Here is a 22,560-nt window from a genome sequence, read left to right on the forward strand (position 1 = left end):
TTTTGAGACAAGGTGCGAATCTTGAGTGAAGGTTCCGTTCATGGATGTATTTTTGTGATTTTATTTCTGATACAAAGTGGTCCTGTTCCATGTATTGCTCTGTGGGTGGTACAAAGCAACTTGAAGGGGGATCTTCTGGCATCTGGTAACCAATGTAGGACCCTTAAGGCAGTAGAGATGTGAGCTTATGGTTTTACATGTAAGCGTAGTCTGGCAGCAGCGTTCTTAATTTGTTGTAGTTTTTTTTTATAGTTAATAAAGATGATCCTTGGTAGAGACATTGGTGTAATCAAGTTTAGACAGTACAAGAGTAGCTTGGACCTTGTGTGGAAAACCTAAGTGGTGAAAGATGCGAAGAAGGTTTTTCATTAGTAATGAATCTTGCTCTTGATAACTTGATTGCTTGGGCATTCTTTCCTAATGTGGAGTCCATGGTAACTCAGAGGTATCTGACTTCCTTAAATACTTTAGGAGGTGGTCTTAGATCATTAGGCCAGACGCAGGGTGGGTCATGATTTTCCCAGTTCCCACATGTGAGTATTTCTGTTTTGGAAGCATTTATTTTTAGGTGGCTCCCTGTCATCCACTCATAAATGGCTCTGAGGCAACTGAAGATTTGTAAATTTCTAATGTCTTTGGGGCTTTCCAGTTTTAGAAGTATTTTAGTCATCTGAATAGTTATAGCATGTGAGCTGAAAATCATTGATCATTGCCGGTAATAACTTCATGCAAATTTTGAAGAGCCTTGATGGACCCCTGCTTTTGTGAAGTACATTTTGGATGAGAAAGGGGAAGTATGGATGACATTTGTCCTGTTTGTTATGAAGTAGGATGTGATGCAGTTGAGAGCAGTCCCCTTAATGCCGGCTTTGGAACTTTGGATTACAGTGTCATGGTCACCTGTGTCAAAGGGAATTGAAATGGCCAAGAAAAGTATTGAAGTGACCCCGTTCCGGTCTGCTGTGTTTTAAGGTCAACCCAGATGGTGATGAGGGAAGATTCAGTGCCTCTTCCTGGACGGAATCCTGTTTGGAAGTCGGAAAGTTTTGAGTTATCTTCAATGAATTGTGACATCTCAGAGAATGCTGCTCTTTCGATCAGGTTGCCCAGGAAAGGTCCATTTGGAATTGTTCTGCAGCTGTTCTGAAGGTTTGTTTTCTTTAATAATGGATGTATGTATGCCTTCTTTTAAAGTCTTCTGGCAAGAGTCCTGCAGTTAAAGAATTACTGATGATTTTCATACTGGTATAGCAGCAGAGGTAGTTTAAAGAATATCTTTGAAGATTTGTGGTGGACAAGGGTCAGAAGGGCAGCCGGCTGGCCTGCTCACTTTGATAGTTTTTTGAAGGAAAACAGAGGTTGGCATAGTTTGTTTGTAGATTGTTGAAGATGGGTTGGTGCTGGTGGTTTTTATTTGTTTATTGCTGTTTATCTGTTTTAAATAGCAGTTCAATATGACTGCTTTGGTTGTGTAATGATTTGAAAGTAGGTGAGTAAATTATTGAGTCGTGAGATGAGTTCCTTCTGTGCATTTAGGTTTTTCATTTGCACCTTTAAAATTTGAATTCTGTCTGAATAGTACCTTTTTTAGCTTTTTTTAATTTTTGACTTTTATATTCTGTTAAGTTTGTGTAGGTGAAGTTTGTTTTAGTACTATTTGTTTTGAGCCAGGTGCATTGCTGCTTTGCAATTTGTTGTTTTATCTTTTTAACTTATGCAGTGCTCCAAGGTGCATGTTTTCTTTTGTCCTGTTTTGTTGTTCTCAGTGGTATTAGGATATCAAAGACTTCCTGGAGCCATTCATAAAGTTTTAGAATGGAATTTGTGGCATCTAGATCTGTATTGGAAGTTAGTTGTGTGACTAAGTACTCCAAATTCCACAGTTGAATGGTAGAAGCCCGTATGGTGGCCTCAAGTGTGTTGATTTGTGGTGTTTTGAGTTGAAAAGCTACCAGATGGTGCTCCTTTGAAAGGTAACTATTTCTAGATTTGCAAAAATAACATCTAGGATGCGTCCCCAATTTGTTTGGGTTTTGAGGATGATCTGATATAGGTTGAGTGTGTGTAGGCTAGTGATGATAGTTCTTGAATGGGGCATATTGGGTTCATTAAACCATATGTTAAACCATATGTTTAGGTCACCAAGAATGCATAGGTTGGAGGTTTGTGTCGTTAGGCTTGAAACTGTGTCTAAAAACGTGTCTGGAAATGTTGCATTGCTAAGCAGTGGTCTGTAATAAAGGAGGAAGTTACAGGAGGTAGTTGGTGTAGGATTGCATCTAGTCATGGGGTCCTCCCCACCTTGTATGGAAATGTAATCAGTTGTGTTAAGATTTATTGTTTCTTTAAATATAACAGCTAGTCCACCTCCTCTTTTGCCTATGAGATTTTGCATTACAGTTTGATAGCCATGTCCTCTACCAACCATGACTAGGTTATGAAGAGTAAGTCAGGCTGTGTGTCATTAATAGGCCTGGGCAGAGTTTGAGGAGTTCTGCTATGCAGTACTCTGCAAAATGACCAAAAACCTCTGCTGTGCCACGCGGAGTTCTGCAAGCGGTAGAGTGCGCTACGCCACATTATTCGTGCTCATTTTTAGTGGTGGGTTTTTGTCTTGCACTGTAAAATCAGCACAAACTGCACTATGCAGCGCGTGAAAGGATGCTGCTTATTTCTGCTGCTCAAGTAGATATTTTACTCAAGTGGTAGCTTCCTCAACGCGAACGGAAAGTTTCTCAACACGAGTGGCAGCTATCATCCGTGACCGTCCTCATTGAGAAATCTCGCGGGGTAGTTGGTATGGAGTAAGATTTTCTTCGCTTATGCTCACCAGCTCAATATTAGCCAGCTTGAGCAAAGAAAAAACTTCAGGGCACTAGGCTTCGCAGAGGTTATTGGAACACTACACTTTGAGCTGAGCACGAAGTGGGAAAAGCTAGCCAAACTCCGCAAGCAGAGCAGAATGTCACGCCCAGGTCTAGTCAGTGAGTAGGTCATAGATGTAGTGCTTGTTTTTAGAGAGTGATCGATCATTTATTCGAAGAGACTGTGTTTTGGTGAGGATGTGACTTAGTTTACTAGAGGAGTGATTAGTACTGTTTAAACTTGTAGCAGGTGTATTATTAATGTTAGTATAAACTGTATAATGATAGCCATAATGTTGTTTGTCTATATTGTAATCCTTGTTCAGTAGTTTTAGAAGGCATTTTATTGGGTCTGTATGTGTAGGTGCTGGGGATGGTGGTTGAGAGTGATTTGGTGAGCTGTATTGCTTTTGTGCAGTAGCCTTGTGTAGTAGACATGGAGATGCAAAGTTGTGTAGAGTAGCTTGCTGTTTAGTTTGTTTGCGTCTGTTTGGGATGTGGTTGAGCATGTGGGTCATGCTTTAAATCTCTAAATTGTACAACAGATGAGAGATGGGTGGATTAGTGTTTTTGTGTTGGGTTATTTTTAGTTGACGTAGGGGAAGACGGAAAATCTGGGAATAAAGAGTATTTAGGATGTATATTATTTGTATAATGTGGGAGTGGGTGTTTGTTTCTAATTTGTGATGTGTGTGATATTTTGATGTGCTGGTGTGTGTGTGTTTTGTTTTGTTTTTGTGGAGTAGTGAGATGAGACATTGATGTAGTGAATTTCTGTAAATGATTTGAATGTAAAGTAATTTTGGTAAGTGAAAGTTAAATTATAAGGGGGTTGGTGGGTGATGTGCGATGGAAGAGAGCATATGCAGTGTGTGTGAGGGGATGGACAGCCGTTAAGAGTGTTCGTGTTAGCTTTGGTAGCAGGAAGAGTATTCGTGTGGTGAAGTAGAGTGAAAGGATTGTTTGGTTATGTGTTTTTATTAGAAAGAGGAGGGGATGTTGGTGGTGGATGATATGAGGGAGGGTTGAGTATAAGGTTGTTGGGGATGGAAAGGGGTTTGTTAGAAGTAGGTAGAAGATAGAGCTGGTGTTTTGTATGAACAGGAAGTGCTTTTTTGTAGGGATCTAGGGTATGTTGTCCTGATGATGTGTGGATTTGATAGTGATATAGGATAGAGTGGTGTTTTGTGAGAGAGTGAAGGTGCCATTGTGTGGCAGTTTGGGGAGAAGTGTTTCTAGATATGTCTTGTGAAGTTTTGTAGTGGGTTTTGAGACATTGGAGTGTGGAATCAGGGGGTGGGCGGAATTTGCGTAGTCGCGCTATGCAAAGCTCCGTGAAATGGTAAAAAATCTCAGCGAGCAGGCAGAGTTCCGCGAACACCCGGAATTGCTTGTTCTGCCCGTTCGCAATTCTTTTTTTCTGTTCGCAAACGCTGTTTGCGTGCTCCGGGGGACATATCTTGCGAACAAGCATTTTGAAAGCGCGAACAAGCAAAGAATTCCACGAATCCGCGGATCACGGAATTTTTGGCAATTCCGCGTTCTCCGCAGAATGCAAAATTACCCGAATTCCACGAGCGGAACGGAATTTACCACCCAGGCCTAGTGTGGATAGGGTTAGTTTGTTGTGAGTGAATAGTGTGCTTTTGCTTAGAGTCTGTTAATATGTATGTGGATGTAGATGGCTGAAGTTGTTTGCTGGTAAATCATGAAAATTGCCTCATCTCTCGCCCAAGGCCCAACCCTACCTCAACAGGCCCAAACAAGTAACTGCCCTTGTCCTCTCTGCCCTTTGCCTCGATGCCCGGGCTGAGACTCCCCTATCCCTAAGATTAAATAACCTTAGGTCAGGTGCCCTAGAAACCCTAGCCCTAAACCATAGTTCCAATGGGAGAGCCCTATCAGCTAATCACAGCTCGAGCCCAATTAGACAATCGGATCTCAATCCCTTAGCCCTAAGTCTAATGGAAACCCTGGTCCCAGGGACCAATAAGAACGCTAGCCTTACCAGCCACTTAAATCTCAAGGCCTGAGTCCAATAGAAACCCTAGCCCTAAGAACCAATCAGAATCCTAGCCCTATTAGCAATAAGTACTCAAACACTAAGTCCTAGGTCCATTAGAAACCCTAGCCCTAGGCGCCAGTCGGAGCACATATGCAACAAACAGTAAGAAACATATATAAGGGGCATGTGACCTTAAGCACAAGCTGGTGTTCAGGGGCAGGGAGGAGCTCCTGAAGTCAGAATCTTCTTGGATACAGACAGGCTCAATCCACACTTTGTAGTTCTTGTTCACCCCTGCAGGAAAGTCCCAAATGTAAAGCCACTACAAATTCTGCTTTACGCTCACTTAAACAAAGCACTTTTTCTAGCCATAAACTGTGCTATATACACTTTCCAAACACAATTTAAACCACAAAGCAGATTAAGCAGTTTCTTAAACACACTGGTTTGTCTCTGAGGTGTATTTGCCGTTTAAGCTTATAAAAAAGGGGGTGGAAGATGAATTGCCCTCTAAAGGCTTTAGCACAGTTTAGGGGAAAACCAGGAGAGAAATTTAAACAGTCGCGAGTAGAATAGAAGAAAGCAACGGTTTCAAAAGTACAAACAGCACAGAATCCAAGAGAGAGATTTTAACAGTCAAGGGTATAGGAAAAGAGAAGTTTTAATGATTCAAAATACATAGCAAATAGTTTGTGTTCTTACCACCTACTTGTTTATGCTCACTGGGCAGTTAAAGGGCTCCAAAAAGCTCTCTTGGACTGTGATTGAAGCATGACACTATGGGATCCATAGTGTGTGAGGGGTATTTTAAAAACACATAGTGTTCCTCCTGAACATAATTTGGTCCTCACACACCGCATAATTCCAGTATTCCTGCCTTTCATATCATTATATCAAGTGCCATCATGGTAGCTTGACGTCCAACTATTGCAAAAAAAGGGCAGAAGCAGAGTTGACTCAGCCTTTCTTTATGACCAAGTTATGTGGCAGGGTTGCCTAAATTGTGTATCAAGAAAATGCAAGTTATGCAGCATAATGTGGCATATTTACTGATAGTTAACACTGTCAGACAAAGTTTTCACCTGATTAGTACCAAGTTAGCACCCAAACACAGCAAAAGTCAACTGAAAGGTGACCAGTTAACTTTTTGATGGCCTTCCACTGGGCAGCAACACGTAAGGCTGTGCTTTTAGTAACTTCTGATCTGTTTGCACCAGAAACCATTTATTTCTATTCAGCGGATTACATATCATGTGAAAATAACAGCAAATACACTGTTAGGTGAATACGCCAGAGCATTGCATCACTCTAGTGGCCCTGATGAAAATGTAGGAAACAAAATATGATATCTTTCACACAATCAACCTAAATGAGAGAACACAATTTTCAGAGTAGGTCATGCTCAAACTATTATATTTGAATTTATATTTGGATATAGAGAGGCGACGTGGCCTGGCAGATGCAGCCGCAGCTGTCCACTTTGGAAGTGGGGAACCAACACTTAGTCCTAAGTTTGGGTAAAAATTCTGTGATTTCATTACAAGAACGGAGGCTACATTATGCAAAGACTTTTAATTGCAGATCCAAGCCAGTAGCATCACAATATAAAGTTTCCAATAAGAACACTGAGAAGAAGTAATAGGCAAAACATAGCAACCATCAGCCTCTTTTAAATGCGGCTCCAAGCAAGATAAGTAGCTCACTTCATTCTCTCTAATAATAAGGTTTCTTACTTTAACTTGTTGTTAGATGCTTATTCCTGGGGAGGTTTTATCTTGAGGCAAGTTAATCCTATTAGCATTTCCTTGTCTTTGATTGATTCGGTTTATCATTTTGTGACCTTAAACGCACTTTTTACCCTCCACCCTCCCCGGATCTGCAATTTATGGAGATCCTCCCCCCTCCCTTATACCCTTTGACACTAACATCGTCGATTTGATTTTATCCACCTTTGTGTACATTGCGCTATGCCATTGTGTCTCCTCTAAATTTAGACTGCCCCGTGATTGAGTGTGACCGTGGTGAAAAATGAAGCTTCATTCTGATCTGGGGCGCGTGTGACACTCGAGTTGTCCAAAACACAAGTCAGATGCCACTTCCCCCTCGATGCCGCGCGCCTGCCCTTTACCACGTACGGCCCTGCAGTAGGCCCGTTAGGTGCGTGTAGCCTGTCCCGGGGCGCTAGGCGCTTGTAAACTGCGCGTAGCGGCGCTCACCCGAAACGGAGCGCCGCTCGCCCCACCCAACCGCTTACCGCCTTTATTGCGGAGCCTTTTCAATTCCTTCGGCAATGCCTTCTCCTCACCCAAAACCGAAGGCTGTCGTCATGACGCGCATTAGAGGAAAGTACCTCGGCGAGTCTCACGCTTCGTGAGTGTCTCGCCTAGGGGCTTTCCTCGATCGGCCGACAGTTGATTTCCAGCTGTTTGAAGGCATCTCGGCACCGCGACTTGACAAAGACATATTTAAGAGCGCAAAGTCTTTTGAAACAGGGGTTATAGAGCCTTCTATACCCTTACTCCTGCCCCCCCTTATAACACTTTCCCCCCCCAAAAAAAAAAAAAACGTTATACTTTTATCCCTACACCTATATAGCATTTTGCAAAAAAAAAAAAAAAAAGGGGGTTTATTATTTAGGTTAAGATGGATAATGCTTCTGACTCAGATTCAGAGGGCAATAATGCTACATTTCCTACCTTTAATAAGGAGGATTTTAGATCCATGATCCAAAAAGAAATGAAGTCCTGTTTAAGGGAGACCTTTGCTCATCTTCCCCCCTTTAAAAGACCTCTTCTTTCCCAAGAAGAAGTGTCTGATACGTCTGTCGGACAAAGAGTGGGAGCAAAACGTACAAAGAAAAATAACAATATTTCTTCTGAAATGCAGGTGAGCACGGGAGGTCCTAGCACCTCTGGTATTGTTGGTGGTCCTAGCACCACAAAATCCTTGGGAGGTCCTTACACCTCAAATAATAGAGATGTCTTCTATGACTCACTTCCTTCGGGTGCCCCTTGCGGCCCAAATACCTTGGATGCCCTTAGCGGCTCACTATCCCAAAGTGCTCAATACTACCGGGATGTCTCCGATGATGACGATGATATGGATCCAGACGAATACGTCCTGGACTTGGATGATGGGGATGTTGGCATTTTTGATGAAGAGGACGAACCCCCCTCTACATCTAAAGATTCTATCCTAAACCCCTTGGGAGAAGAGATTTTCTCCCCCTTAAATCTAAAGCATCCCCGTTCCACTCTATGGTCTCCACAGGAACACGTATCTAAATTTATTAAAAAATGGATCCGTTTCCCTCTCGAAAGAGGGACAAGAAATATCCTAAGAGCTTAATGCTCTAGACCCTCAATTGACGAAAAGGCATGTTATGCCCCTAATATGGATCCTGAGTTAATTAAATACCTCTTTAGACTTGGGCGCGACCCCAGAAAGGGTCTTGAGAAAGCCTTTAAAGGATGCCAAGATCGCATGCTGGATGTACTTGGCCCACTAAGCAGGATTCTTGACTCCGCCGAGGAGTGTTACCTCAAAGGCACCCAACTTGATACAGACCTTATAAGGGGTTGGAGTCAAAGAGCCCTCCTTCTCCTTGGTAATGCCAATTCCAGCATTAACGCTGAGAGACGTAGACTGATCCTCTTTAAACTAGACCCTAAACTTACAGACATGGCCGACAAGGAGCCATCCTCAAACCCAAAAGGCCTGCTCTTTGGCGAAGAGCTTATAAGATCTCTAGGGAAATACGTCTCGACCTTTACTGCGCTCGACAAGGCACAAAAGAATATTAAAAGAGTGTTCAGTAATAATGTTTTCGGGAGGGCCGGAAGAAGGGGCCTTTCTTCCGGCCGATTCAACCAGAGGCCCTATCAGAGATCACGTCCTTATGGAAGAGGTGGACAACAAAATAATTATAACAACGGCTTCTACCGTGGAAGAGGAAACAGAGCCAGAGGCGCAAGATCACGAGCTTCCTTCGCGTCAAACCCTCCAAGTAAGTCCCAAGCTTTCACCTTTCCCCTCTATCCCTCCGAAGGTGGGAGGGAGACTCAGCCTTTTTTCAAAAAAATGGGAAGAAATAACTCAAGACCCTTGGGTCCTTTCCACAGTAACAGGCTTTATGATAGACTTCACTCAAACTCCTATTCAAACCTCTCTACCAAGAGATATTCCTATCTCATTAGAAAAGAGAAAATAGTCGAGGAAGAGATTCACTCTATGCTCGAGAAAGGAGCAATAATAGAAGTTCCCTTAGATTCTTTAACCTTCGTAAGCTCTCTGTTCCTTGTAGAGAAAAAAGGAAAAGGTTGGAGACCAGTTATAAATTTGAAGGGTCTCAACAAATTTCTGGTTTACAGGCACTTCAAAATGGAAGGAATACATCTCCTAAGAGATCTTCTTCAAAAAGAAGACTGGTTAGTAAAACTAGACTTGAAGGATGCCTACTTCACTATCCCGATGGCGGAAATACATCAACCTTACCTACAATTTCTCTGGAAAAATCACCTTTATCAGTTCAAGGCTCTCCCCTTCGGACTTTCCTCCGCCCCTTGGTGTTTTACCAAGGTAATGAGAGCAGTAGCCTCTTTCCTAAGAGAACGAGGAATTCGGCTTATCATTTACCTCGACGACATTTTGATATTGTCTCAAGATCTGCCTCAAATTCTTATAGACCTGGAAGCGACTATGAATCTGTTAGAAAGTCTAGGCTTCATTGTCAACAAAGAGAAGTCTATTCTAACCCCCTCCAAATCTCTAGAGTTTTTAGGTTTCACTCTAAACACTTCCAAGTGTCTTCTCCTTCTACCTCCTTCCAAAATCTCGAAGATCAAGAAAGAGATTCGTCATGTCCTAAGACAGGAGGACATCCCCTTAAGGGAACTGGCGAGACTTCTAGGTCTCTTATCTTCCTCCATCCAAGCGATTTTCCCTGGCCCTCTGAACTACCGGGCTTTGCAGAGGATAAAAGGAAGGGCGTTGAGATCCGGTCTCTGGTACGAAGACCGAATCACCTTAGATATAGAGGCCAAAGTAGAACTGAACTGGTGGTTAGAGAACCTAGAGGTTTGGAATGGGAAAGCAATTTTCGGTTCAGAACCAGATTTTGTCCTAGAATCAGACGCTTCCCTTCATGGTTGGGGTGCTTGTTTCCTAGACCAGAACACGGGTGGTATCTGGTCTCAGGAGGAGTCATCTCACCACATCAATTTCCTGGAACTTACTGCCGGGCTATACGCCCTTATGAGTTTCAAACACTCAATTCAAGGCAGATCGGTTGTTCTGAAAATGGACAATGTTTCAGCAGTGGCCTACACTGGGAGGTACCAAGTCTGCCGACCTTTTGAACTTAGCAAAGAAACTTTGGATGTTCTGTTTAGAACACAAAATTGCTCCCAGAACAGAATACTACCCAGGGAAGTCGAACATTTCTGCCGACTGGAATTCCAGATTCCTTTCGGACTACAGCGATTGGAAATTGAACGTCGCTGTCTTCGACTCATTAAATTCCTATTGGGGTCCATTCGAGATAGACCTATTCGCGAGCCGTCTCACCTTTCAATTAGACCGTTACTTCAGCTGGATGCCGGATCCCGGCGCACAGGCAGTGAACGCTTTTCTCCAACCCTGGTCAGGGATCAATGCTTATGCCTTTCCCCCATTCGCAATGATCCAGAGAGTCCTGCAGAAGGTGAGGCAGGACAGATGCTCTCTAGCCCTAGTAACTCCCTTCTGGCCATCACAGACGTGGTTCCCTACTGTTCTGGAACTGACCTTCGAAGTTCCATTTCTCATTCCTTCCCTGAAAGATCTCCTTACGGACGTAAACGGGGATCCCCACCTAATGACCCTATCAGGGAGTTTGAACCTTCTTGCCTGGAGAGTGTCAAGAGATCTAACGAAGTCTGAGGACTTTCGTCGTCAGCTTCTACTCTCCTCAGAGAGTCATGGGCACCAGGAACTCACTACAGATACAACAATATCTGGAAATGCTGGTTTCGTTGGTGCTTGGAGAGGGACTTGGATCCCACTCAAGCACCTATTGTTGATATAGTGAACTTCCTCGCTGAACTCTTCGACAAAGGATTGAGTTATAGATCAATAAACTGTTATAGATCGGCGATCTCTGCTGGTCATGTCCTTGTTAACGGCAAGTCTATTGGTAAAAATGTTATTGTTTGTAGGGTGATGAAGAGCATTCGCATTAAAAGACCCCCGAGACCAAAATATGACTCTCTCTGGGACGTGAATTTAATTCTAGATCTTTTCACTTCCTGGCCGGATAATTCTTTTTTGAGCAGAACATTTCTTTCTTTTAAACTCGCAACTCTTCTTTGCCTCATCTCCTGCCGTAGAGTTTCAGATGTTAAGGCTCTATAGATCTCTAATAGATCTTATAACTTATTTGGAGTTAAATTTGAAATCTATAGAAGAACAAAGACCATGTCTGATTCAATTTTTTATCCCCGTTTTGATCCTTCTCCAAAACTTTGGGTTGTTGAATGTATGAAAGCTTATGATAGGACAATGTCTAACCTTCGTCCTCTTAATGAGAATCAGCTTCTCATTTCCTTTATTAAACCTCATAAGGCTGTCTCTTCCACCTCGATTGCCAGATGGGTTAAATCTGCTATGTCCCTAGCTGGTATTGATATTTCCAAATTTCAGGCTCATTCCGTTAGAGGTGCCATGGCAAGTAAGTCCCTTTGGTCCGGAGGTAAGTTGGAGGATATCCTTAAAGCTGCCGACTGGTCTAATGCTAATACCTTTGCAAGGCATTATTGTAAACCTATTGATCACATGTCTAATGTAGTTTTACAAGGCTACCAACATGCATAATGTAGCCTCCGTTCTTGTAATGAAATTGCGATTCTCCTATTAACATACCTAGAGAATCTAGATTTCATTAAAGACACGGAGGCTCACATTATCCCACCCATCCCTTTCCCTGTTTGGTTGTGGTTATATAACTTATATTCTGAGTATGACTTGAATATGATATGATGTATTTTATGTTTATATTAAAATGTTATTTAAATGTTATTTATGACTATTCAATTCTTTTTCAGGATTTGTTTATGATTACTCCCTTTTTTCTGGGATACAATTTTCATTGTCTCCTTTCTTTCAGGTAATCCTTCCACTTAAACTACTTTGGATGTTTCATCACCAAGAGACCGTCCGGTTGACTTCTTCGTTTATCCTCCACTTCGAATTTTTCTGGAAACTACTACATCTTCTTTCTTCGCCTGATTTAAAAGAGGCTGATGGTTGCTATGTTTTGCCTATTACTTCTTCTCAGTGTTCTTATTGGAACCTTTATATTGTGATGCGACTGGCTTGGATCTGCAATTAAAAGTCTTTGCATAATGTGAGCCTCCGTGTCTTTAATGAAATCTAGATTCTCTAGGTATGTTAATAGGAGAATCGCAATTCTGGACAAATGACTTAGTGCCTCATTATGATGTGCATTATGATGCTTGGCAGTTCGGGCTGGACTGTTCCCATGAGGCACAGGGTCAAGGCTGATTTGCATATGGCCATGTCTGAACTGGGGTGGTGTGGAGTGCAAAAAAACGATGGATATAGGCCCAGATCTCTGTACTGGGGTGAATGTATGACATTGTTCTGCATTCTGTCCATCAACTGTTGTTTTTGCATTTGTCACCCCGAGTGGGATGGGTATGCTCAGATGCGAGTCCCATGCTCTCTACACCACTGGTGTCAAGCTATCCTGGCTGAAGATGGCTGATAGCCAGAAACCTGTCCTAGGATGCTTGATTCCGGTCCAGGAAAGACATGGCTTGGCAGTTCGGGCTCGACTGTTCCCATGAGGCACAGGGTCAAGGCTGATTTGCATATGGCCATGTCTGAACTGGGGTGGTGTGGAGTGCAAAAAAACGATGGATTTAGGCCCAGATCTCTGTACTGGGGTGAATGTATGACATTGGCTTGCATTCTGTCCATCAACTGTTGTTTTTGCATTTGTCACCCCGAGTGGGATGGGTATGCTCAGACTTGAGTCCCATGCTCTCCACACCACTGGTGTCAAGCTATCCTGGCTGAAGACGGCTGATAGCCAGAAACCGGTCCTAGTATGCTTGATTCCGGCCCAGGAAAGACATGGCTTGGCAGTTCGGGCTGGACTGTTCCCATGAGGCACAGGGTCAAGGCTGATTTGCATATGGCCATGTCTGAACTGGGGTGGTGTGGAGTGCAAAAAAACGATGGATTTAGGCCCAGATCTCTGTACTGGGGTGAATGTATGACATTGTTCTGCATTCTGTCCATCAACTGTTGTTTTTGCATTTGTCACCCCGAGTGGGATGGGTATGCTCAGACGTGAGTTCCATGCTCTCCACACCACTGGTGTCAAGCTATCCTGGCTGAAGACGGCTGATAGCCAGAAACCGGTCCTAGGATGCTTGATTCCGGTCCAGGAAAGACATGGCTTGGCAGTTCGGGCTGGACTGTTCCCATGAGGCACAGGGTCAAGGCTGATTTGCATATGTCCATGTCTGAACTGGGGTGGTGTGGAGTGCAAAAAAATTATGGATTTAGGCCCAGATCTCTGTACTGGGGTGAATGTATAACATTGTTCTGCATTCTGTCCATCAACTGTTGTTTTTGCAGGCGGAAAGCTATCCAACAGCTCATCAGAGACTGTCCGCCCAACATCAGAGGTTTCCGCCTGACCTCCGTTTTATGATAATGATGGTCGGAGGGAAACCTGTAGGGGATATCACTCTGAATGGAGGCAGTGTCTGCTCAGGCACCGCTGGGGGGGTTACGATGCATGTTTCCCACAGCCTTTCTATGGCGGTCCGACTGCCATAGAAAGGCTGTCAGAAATGGACTTTAGGGGCCCCCAGCGTCCCCTTGCAGCCTTTACAATGAAACCTGCCCTAACATCCATGCAGCACAAGACACAATAGTAAAGACACACTTTTCTACCGTTGTGACGGCAATCGTATCATAACTAGGGACGTGGGACCGCAGACTCCTTGTCATGCGGTCCCGTTTGTAACACGAATGCGGCCAGACGCACGTCCGACTGGCATCATAATGGGGCCATAATATCCACATGATTAAGTTCGCACAATCTGAAACTGCCTAAACCCCACGTAAAAAATGTAGACAGATAACCGTAATGAATAATGGAATAAAACAATCAATTTCAGGCTACATACAGATAACTACTCAAAAGCATAGGACTTTCATATCAAATTGTGTAGATAAAATATTTTAACAAAAACATTAAAAAAAGGTACTTTCAGTTGCAGTTTAAACACAATAGCTACTTGAAATGAAAGCGAAAGTATGCAAGATTACGTAGAACTGTGTGAGGAGTCTTACCCAGCACTTTGCATTATTTTCCTAACACAAAATACACCTTTGCATGCAAAATGGAACTGAGGATGCATTTTGTGCTACGAAATTAGCACTGAGTGCAACAGAAAACGAACAGAAGCAGCCAGCAGGCACTCACTCACAAAATGTGTTGTTCCTGTACTCCTGCAGGAGGATTTTTGCACCAAAGTATTCATAATTACGTAAAGGGGTATATTTACCTAGCTTTCAGTAATGTTGCATCAAAAGAGTAACGTGAAATTACCAAAATCACTCCAATTACTCGAATTGGCGAATGTGAGATTTAACCCAGGCCTACCAAAAATCCTATCTAATTCACAACTATTCTAGAAACAATGGGCAACTGTGCTTGCCCAACAGCACTAAATTGTCAGATGGCTAATGTCCATTTGGATTTCAGATTCACACTGGGTCTTTCATAACCCAAAAATAGATGAGATAGCTCATCTCTGAATAAAAGCAAGAAACAAAGTTCAACAAACATTCATGATGTGTGCTGCCATGGCTTAGAGAGCATGAGACTCAGAGGTTAACAAAACACACACAGATGGAGAACGTTATATCTTCCTTTGGAAATTTCCTACGTTGTAAAAATGTGGCAACCTGCTAATCTCATATGGGAACAATTTATTGACATTTCACAGCACTGTGCCACGGAAAATGAACATTTTATGGGTTCATACAATAGCAACATTTCACTGTGAGCAAAAAGAAGCAGCATGTGAAATTATTCTGTTCTGTACACACAAAGTTATTGAAAAGTTAATAGATTTAGTATTATTTCAGGCTTTGACTTCTGAAAAAGTGTAGATTAGAAGTGGCATTCCGTGTCAGGTGGACAGGGTTCATACACAACTACATTAGAACTGCTGTTCCTTTTTGGACAAGGAATCGCTGAGGCGATAAACTGGAGGTGATTTTATAACTCGACCTGCTTCCTAGGAAAGAAAGACCCATGGCTCTTGTGGATTCTTTCAGGTCTACAGATACACACCTGGTCACTGTGAGGAGATAAATGGTACCCTTATGGCGATTTTGTTCAGCTTCCTGAAACTCTCATAATGGAACCGGCCATAATCAGCCAATCCCATTTATTCACAGTCACAAAAATATGTAGATCGCAAAAGTATACCTTAACAAAGGACCAAGGGATTACAACATCTTTTTTGTTGGGTGCCTTTATGAAAATATTATTCCTTATTTAAGGATACACCGACTGATAATGAGGTTACAGAATAAGATTTTTGAATTGACTAACTAGAGGGCCTGATTTTATAGATATTCTTTTACACTTTACAGAAAGTTTGATGAAATAATTATCCAGGAACAGGTGCACCAGAACCTTCAGCCTATTGAAATGTGCACTTGATACTCTGTTCTATTTTGTAAGAGCCCGCCATCGTACAAAGGGTTTAATCTATCAAGTTTGTATTCATAGCAGAGACATCACTTCCAAAAATAAATTATGTAAGGGCAATAGAAAGAAACTTCCTATGAAGAAGATAAATGTGTCCACCCATTGCATGTGGTAGAAAAAACTATTACTCCCTGCTTAGGAGCCATTTTTAGAGGTCTGCTTTTAGCTGCACTTCTCTTCTAATGTATAATATTTTTTTTTACAAAGAATTGTTTTCATTTATTAATTTTTGGCAGAGTTTAATTGATTGGTTCTTGTTATTGTGGTAATCTTGGTATCCTACTAATAAAGAATGTTGAATTGTTTCTTAGCTATACTGTTGTGTCCTCCCCAGCCTGAGAACTTGCCAATTACTACACCCCACACAGATCTTGGTATTTCGCGTCTTTATTCGTCTGCGTGTAACTACAAACTGAACATTCTAAACCTGCATTCTCTACACTATGCTCTATCACTTACGTTACAGTTCTGTGGAGTCTATTAGGAGCCAAAAGGGCTCTGTCATTGCTAACTCACACAAAACTACACGTTCCCCTCTGTTAAATAGAAAATAAAACAATTTGCATATATATATAATATATACCTTCAATGAGTCTTCGTGTTGATCTGATCGCACATCCTGATCGTGTCATCGGAAACTGGGGACAGGCAGTAGAAGTGTCCATGATATGTGCTGGTGATGTAGGAACAACAGCAGTCAGCGGAATTTCAATTGTCAGTTAAGACCGAGTCTCTACATTGACATTGGTGCCAAACGAGCGATGAGCCACATGTAGGAAATGTGAGGAATGTGATGTAATGCACTTCCCAGGATGGTGGGGAGTCACTATGTGTCCTTTGTTGGTCACAACAGGAAATAGCTCAGTATTGAACGGAGCATCAGGTTTTCGTTTCCTAGGCTGACGAACAAGCTCCTCTCCTCTAGTGAAAGTAACATCTTTTGCACGTCAGCGCTTGTCTGCATAGGCCTTAATTTTCCTTTTAAGATCCAAGGCTTTATACAGGTTTCTTCCCCAGTACTTGATCTTCTGTTGGTCCACTGAGGCAACTTGGTCATCATGGCTCTCCTGAACATCTGGGAGGCTGCGCTTTGGACTGGGTGGAATGAGGGGTCGAACGGTAAGCTCAAAGAGAAGAATTCAAGACAGTTTTGAAGTGAGCTTTTCCAATAGAGCACCCTGAACAGGTTTCTTAAGGGTACTCATGAAACGTTTGACAAAGGCATTGTTCTGTGGCCAAAGAGGTGTGCTCCTCTGATGCTACACATTAATTTGACTTAGAAAGGCTCTGAATTCTCGACTTTTGAAAGGTAGGCTGTTATCAGATTTTAAGATTGCAGGAACACCCCATGTTGTGAAGATGCATTTAATCTCTTGATTACTTGTTCTTGAGTGATAGATGAGAAATCGTCTATTACTGAAAAATTGGATGGAGTATCCTTCAACAATCACCATCAGGCCTCCAGAGGAAGTTAGACGTTGTTTATTATTATTGTATGAGGAAAAGAATAATCATAAATGTGGCGAAGACTAAAGTTCTTCCATTTGGGAAGAAGAAGATAATGCCAGTGTGATCTATAAATAAAGTTAAAATTGAGACAGTTAGCAAGTATAAATATTTGGAGATGTGGTCCTCAAAGAAATTGCTGTAGAAGGAACTTATGGTATCTGTAGACACTCTCTTCTGTAGGTGGGCTTAAGACATTTGACAAACAGTTTGGAGGTCCCTCCTTAAGACCTGTGCTGGTAGCCTAACAGGGTATGATATGACAACAGTTCCAGTACAGTGTGGAGCCAGTCTGTATTAGTGGGATATCAAATTGGGACCTGGAAGAGGGTAGGGGCTAATTACAATGTTGGTCGGACCGACACCGTAGCGGAAACGGGACCGACCCCCCTCCAGTTGGTGTTCCCGACCACCTAATTATGATGTGACCACACATGGTGTGGTCGCATTCCCACATTTCCCTATGAGATAATGTGTTTTGGCTGTAAACTGGCCGTAACACAAGCATCCATGGAGAAATGGGAGATTATGTTAATCCTTGCACCCCGTAGCAGGCACCTCAAGGTGCCTGCCCGGGGTGCCAGGATTAACCCTCGGCCCCCAACCGGAGGTTGCAAGAAAAAAGGGGCCCTGCTATGTGCCCCCAAACATGCTTTTTGACAGGCTTATCATACCATATCGGAAAGCCCGGCATTGAAAGCCTGCCAGAAACCATGCATCGTAATCCGGACGGCGTAAAACGCCATCCTTATGGACCGGCAGGCTCCTTGAGCGGAATTTTAAATTCCAACCGGCTGCATTGTAATCAGCCAGTCGTAAGTGAAACTGACAATCTCGATCGCAAAAGGTGCCTAGGTTTTTGAAAAGATTATTCTCTTTCCACCCTCTACTATGGTTCAGGGTGTTAGAATAGAAACAAGTCTGATGGCATGGACCTATTTAGCATATGCAGAGACAATACAATTCTGGACAAGAATAGATAGTGAGGAGCTCCTCAAAATGTCATCCCTTTGCAAATGAATTTGGGCATGATCAGTCAGAGGGAGGTTCTTCAGCTGTTGCCAGAAGTTAACAATAGAATGCGAGATTGACAGGGCATGTTTGAGTAAATCCGAGGTTTAAGGAAGAAAAAATCAGTATCCCTCCTGATGAATTCATGCATGAAGGAGGAGACATCTCCTTATTTGGAGAATCTACCTAATGCACAGCTACGATGATGTTCACTGAAATTTAGATGTGGAGTAAACCATGTTTTAGTCTCTGATTCCCACGTTTCCTGTTAGATAAGGGTAAAACTTCTAAATGTGGTTTCTGAATTCAACCGGTGCTTTGGGGCAATTTTTACTGCCCGTAGATTAAATTGTACAAAAAATATGATCATTTTATTGTAAGAAGGGTTGTTATAGCATCATGTTTTAACTGATTTTAGCAAATAATTTTATATGTTTGTATATGGGTTTTATCATGCTTATGTTTTAAAGATCATGGTCTAAACAAACATATGTTTGACTGACTGACAGGTGATGTCTATTGTCAAGAGGACCAAAGAAGTCAACAACAATTCTTTCCCATACATGACTGGGCAACTCGGACAGGTTTAAGGTGTGTTGAGTGGTTTTCGATGAAAGACAGTTGCATAGATGACAGGCCTTCAATTCTCTTTCAACTCTCTCAATGTCCTTCATGCGCCACTTCAATTATTTGTCGTCACAGATTCTCTGGAATAACAATTCTCAAACCTCTCAGGATAATGCCTTCTTGAGTAATAACAGTTTTAAATATCTGGTATTCACTGCCACTGGTAAGAGGTTGAGTGTGCTGGTTCCAAGACTGATGCGTAATAATGTATTTTAGTTTCAACATGTCACTATATTGACTTGTGGCAGTGACAATTTGTTCCAACTAATGACATTTATATAGGCTCAGCCACCTTGGAAGGGTTACCATGGCACTGTAGAGGCATTCTTGAGAAGTAGTCAGCAGGGTTTCATCTTTTCCTGGACGGTGCATGATTGTGTAGTTGTACTCTTGTAATTGTAGGCTTCAACATTGAATGAGAGAAAACATCTTGGCCTTTGGATTGCTAAAGATGGTCAGCAATGCTTGACAATCTGTCACAAGCATAAAAGGTTTTCTACATAAGTATATGTGGAAATGTTCACAAGCTCACACCACTGCTAAACTTTCTTTCTGAGGTTCTGAATAGGTATGTTCAGAACTGAAAAACTTCTGCTGGCAAATGGCACAAATGTCTTCGAGCCTTTGGGGGTCTGCTGTGCTGTGCAAGGCTGGCACCCAGCCTGACTGGGCGAACATCTACGACAATATCTATATGTAGCTTTGGATCAAAGTATGCCATTTCAGAAGCATTCTCAATATCTTTTTTGATTTTCTTGAAACTTTGCTCGTATTAATGTGACTAATAAAATGGCCCAAAAAGATGGTCAAGTCTCTAAACAGAGCACTTAAGGTGGCAAAGTCTTGTATGTATCTAGAACACTAGCTGGCCATGCCAACAAATGAACTTAACATGGAAACATCTTATGGTTGACTGGCAGTTTACAATGCTTGCACTTCAGCTGGATAGGATGTCATACTCCATCAGTAAAGATATGTCCAAACAATGTTAGTTTTGTCTTATGGAACTCACACTTCTCAGCATTTAAAGTTAAACCTGCATCTAAAAGTAAATGACAAATTTGCATGAGAGCTTTATCAAGCTCCTTTTGTGTATCTACAAAAACTAATATGTCATCACTCTAATTGAAAGCATTCATGACAGGCTGTATGATAAGTCCATTGAGAACTTGAAAAATGCAGCTGATGACACACTGAAACGTAGTCTTTTATATTGAAACAGACCACTATGTATAGGAAACTGTGTAATGTACCTGCAATACTGCTCGAGTTCAAACAAATGATATCCTTTATTCAAATCAGGGCGAGAGAAGACATTTGTACAATTCAATTGTGTTATCATGTCGGCAATGTGGGGACCTGGTTGTCCTTCTCTTTAAATTGCCTTCTTCGCTTCACACATATCAACACAGATTCATACAGTTCCTTCACTGTCGTTTTTGGGAATTACCACTATGGGCAGGGGTGCACAGACATAATATCGACTCCAAAATATCGTTTGGACAGAATATCGAGGAAAAAATATCGTTTGGACAAAATATCGACTGGACAGAATATCGACAGCCAAAATATCGTTTTTAAGGTAAGTGCAGTAATATCGACTGTAAATAATATAGAAAGTGAAAATATGTAAGTATATACTATAGATAGTAAAATAAATTGTTTTTATTTTTAGGGTTCAGGGTCAGTTTTGGGTTTTTGGGTAAAGGGGTATTTTTAGGGTTCAGAGTCAGTTTTGGGTTTTTGGGTAAAGGGGTATTTTTAGGGTTCAGGGTCAGTTTTCAGTTTTTGGGTAAAGGGGTATTTTTAGGGTTCAGGGTCAGTTTTCAGTTTTTGGGTAAAGGGGTATTTTTAGGGTTCAGGGTCAGTTTTCAGTTTTTGGGTAAAGGGGTATTTTTAGGGTTCAGGGTCAGTTTTCAGTTTTTGGGTAAAGGGGTATTTTTAGGGTTCAGGGTCAGTTTTCAGTTTTTGGGTAAAGGGGTATTTTTAGGGTTCAGAGTCAGTTTTCAGTTTTTGGGTAAAGGGGTATTTTTAGGGTTCAGGGTCAGTTTTCAGTTTTTGGGTATTATTTTATTATATTTTATTACTATATATATATGTTTAATAAATATGAAATAAAAAAATATTTATTTAACTTTCATTAATTATTTAATTATTATAAGTTAATTTAAGTAATTTTAAGTATATTTTAGTAATTAATTATTAATATTAATTTAATTTAACACTGTTTTTAGTAAATACGATATTTTTTACAACTATATTTTTGTAAACGATATTTTGTACTCGATATTTTTGTACTTACCTGTTTGTACATACAAACTCGATATTTTTGCTGTAGATATTTTTTCCTCGATATTTTGGGTAGTCGATATTTTGGTAGTCGATATTCTTTCAGTGATCCATGGGCAGGGACGTTTCTAGGTGTTTTACTGCCCTAGGCGAGAATTGAAAAGTGCAGCCCCATCCCTTTTACCTGTTTCAATGTCCATTGCTTAAATCCTTACAAAACATAAGTAGCATAGTTTAAAAAGACAACACCCCTGAACAAAGAGCAGCAGTACACATTTTATAAACTAAAATATGAAAAAGAGCTGATAAGGATCAAATTAAAAGTTTTCCACTCCAGTCTTTAACCAGTTAGTGCAGAACCTCCAGGAATGGAGCACTTCCACACCCGGGAAAAACAATGGTGTTTAAAGAATGACGAGAAAAAGAAACGCTTCACTGGCAAACTCTGTAAAGTGGCACTAATGTGTTTGGGTGAGAATAAAACCAATCTGGCCACTTTGCGATCACTCTGTAATGCTTTATTTTGTTATTTATTTTTCGTATTTTGCATCGATTTTTCTCTTGGCCCGAGGCTGCACTTTGGAACAGAAAAATGTAAGAAAAAGAGGATATTTCCAACAAAAGTGTTTCTTCCATCTTTGGATCCATTTCACAGGGGAACGAATGACAGAAAGTAGAGGAAACAGAGGGTAAGAGACGTTTATTGAAGCAGGGATCGGGGTTTTACTTTTACTTTTATGCTTTTAAGAGGCGGGTAAGTGAAAGATTCGGAGAGAGAAATGTAAAGAACTGCATCTGAAGTGTGGTGAACACACCCGTTAGCTACCTCCCCTCTGGAGGATATCAGGTTAGCTACATTAACCGCATGATAAGAGATGTTCCCGGGGCCTGTGGAGGGAAGGGCAGCAATGTGGAGGGAACTTTTGATGTCCTGGCAGTGCAGTTACAGGAACCTAGACTCTGTTCAACTGAAGGTATTTCTTTGTCAAGGGCACCCATAGCACTTATTGGATAGTTTGATATTGAAGAACTGGGCTTACCTTGTACCTTAGGTGTCGGTAACTAGAGCTTCCCTATTGTGAGTGTTGAGGGAGAAGCTAGGGGGCCAAGAGGGGGGCCCAGCCCAGCCTTGTCCGGCCGCAGAAGGGCCCGCTTTGGGCCTGGTTTAACCCAGGCACTTGCCTGGGCACGTCGCGCGCCTGCAGAGCCTGGCACACTAAACTGTGCTTGCCGGTCATTGGTTTCTTTCTCCTGGGCTCGTGCTGACAGCTAGAGGCTGTAGTCCCTGAAGCGGCCCTTTTTGAGAAGCAAGTACGGTGGGAACAGGTTGAAGCATTGTTTTCAGCAAGTGAGGCGCAGCACAGCCTTTGTGAATCTGTCCAATGGCGGGACATTTACCTTCGTATGGAAATGAAAGTCCACATCTGAAGCACAACTTCTTTGTCAGAAAAGATATCCTT

General features: G+C 41.9%; 1 protein-coding gene across 1 annotated transcript in view; it reads right to left on the bottom strand.

Moving 5' to 3' along the window:
* Nucleotides 1-22,560, bottom strand: part of ADAMTSL3 (ADAMTS like 3) — a 2,298,702-nt gene that overhangs the window by 1,360,019 nt on the left and 916,123 nt on the right. The window lies entirely within an intron of this gene.

The sequence above is a fragment of the Lissotriton helveticus genome, chromosome 3_2 (genome assembly GCF_964261635.1).
Source record: "Lissotriton helveticus chromosome 3_2, aLisHel1.1, whole genome shotgun sequence".
Taxonomy (NCBI): domain Eukaryota; kingdom Metazoa; phylum Chordata; class Amphibia; order Caudata; family Salamandridae; genus Lissotriton; species Lissotriton helveticus.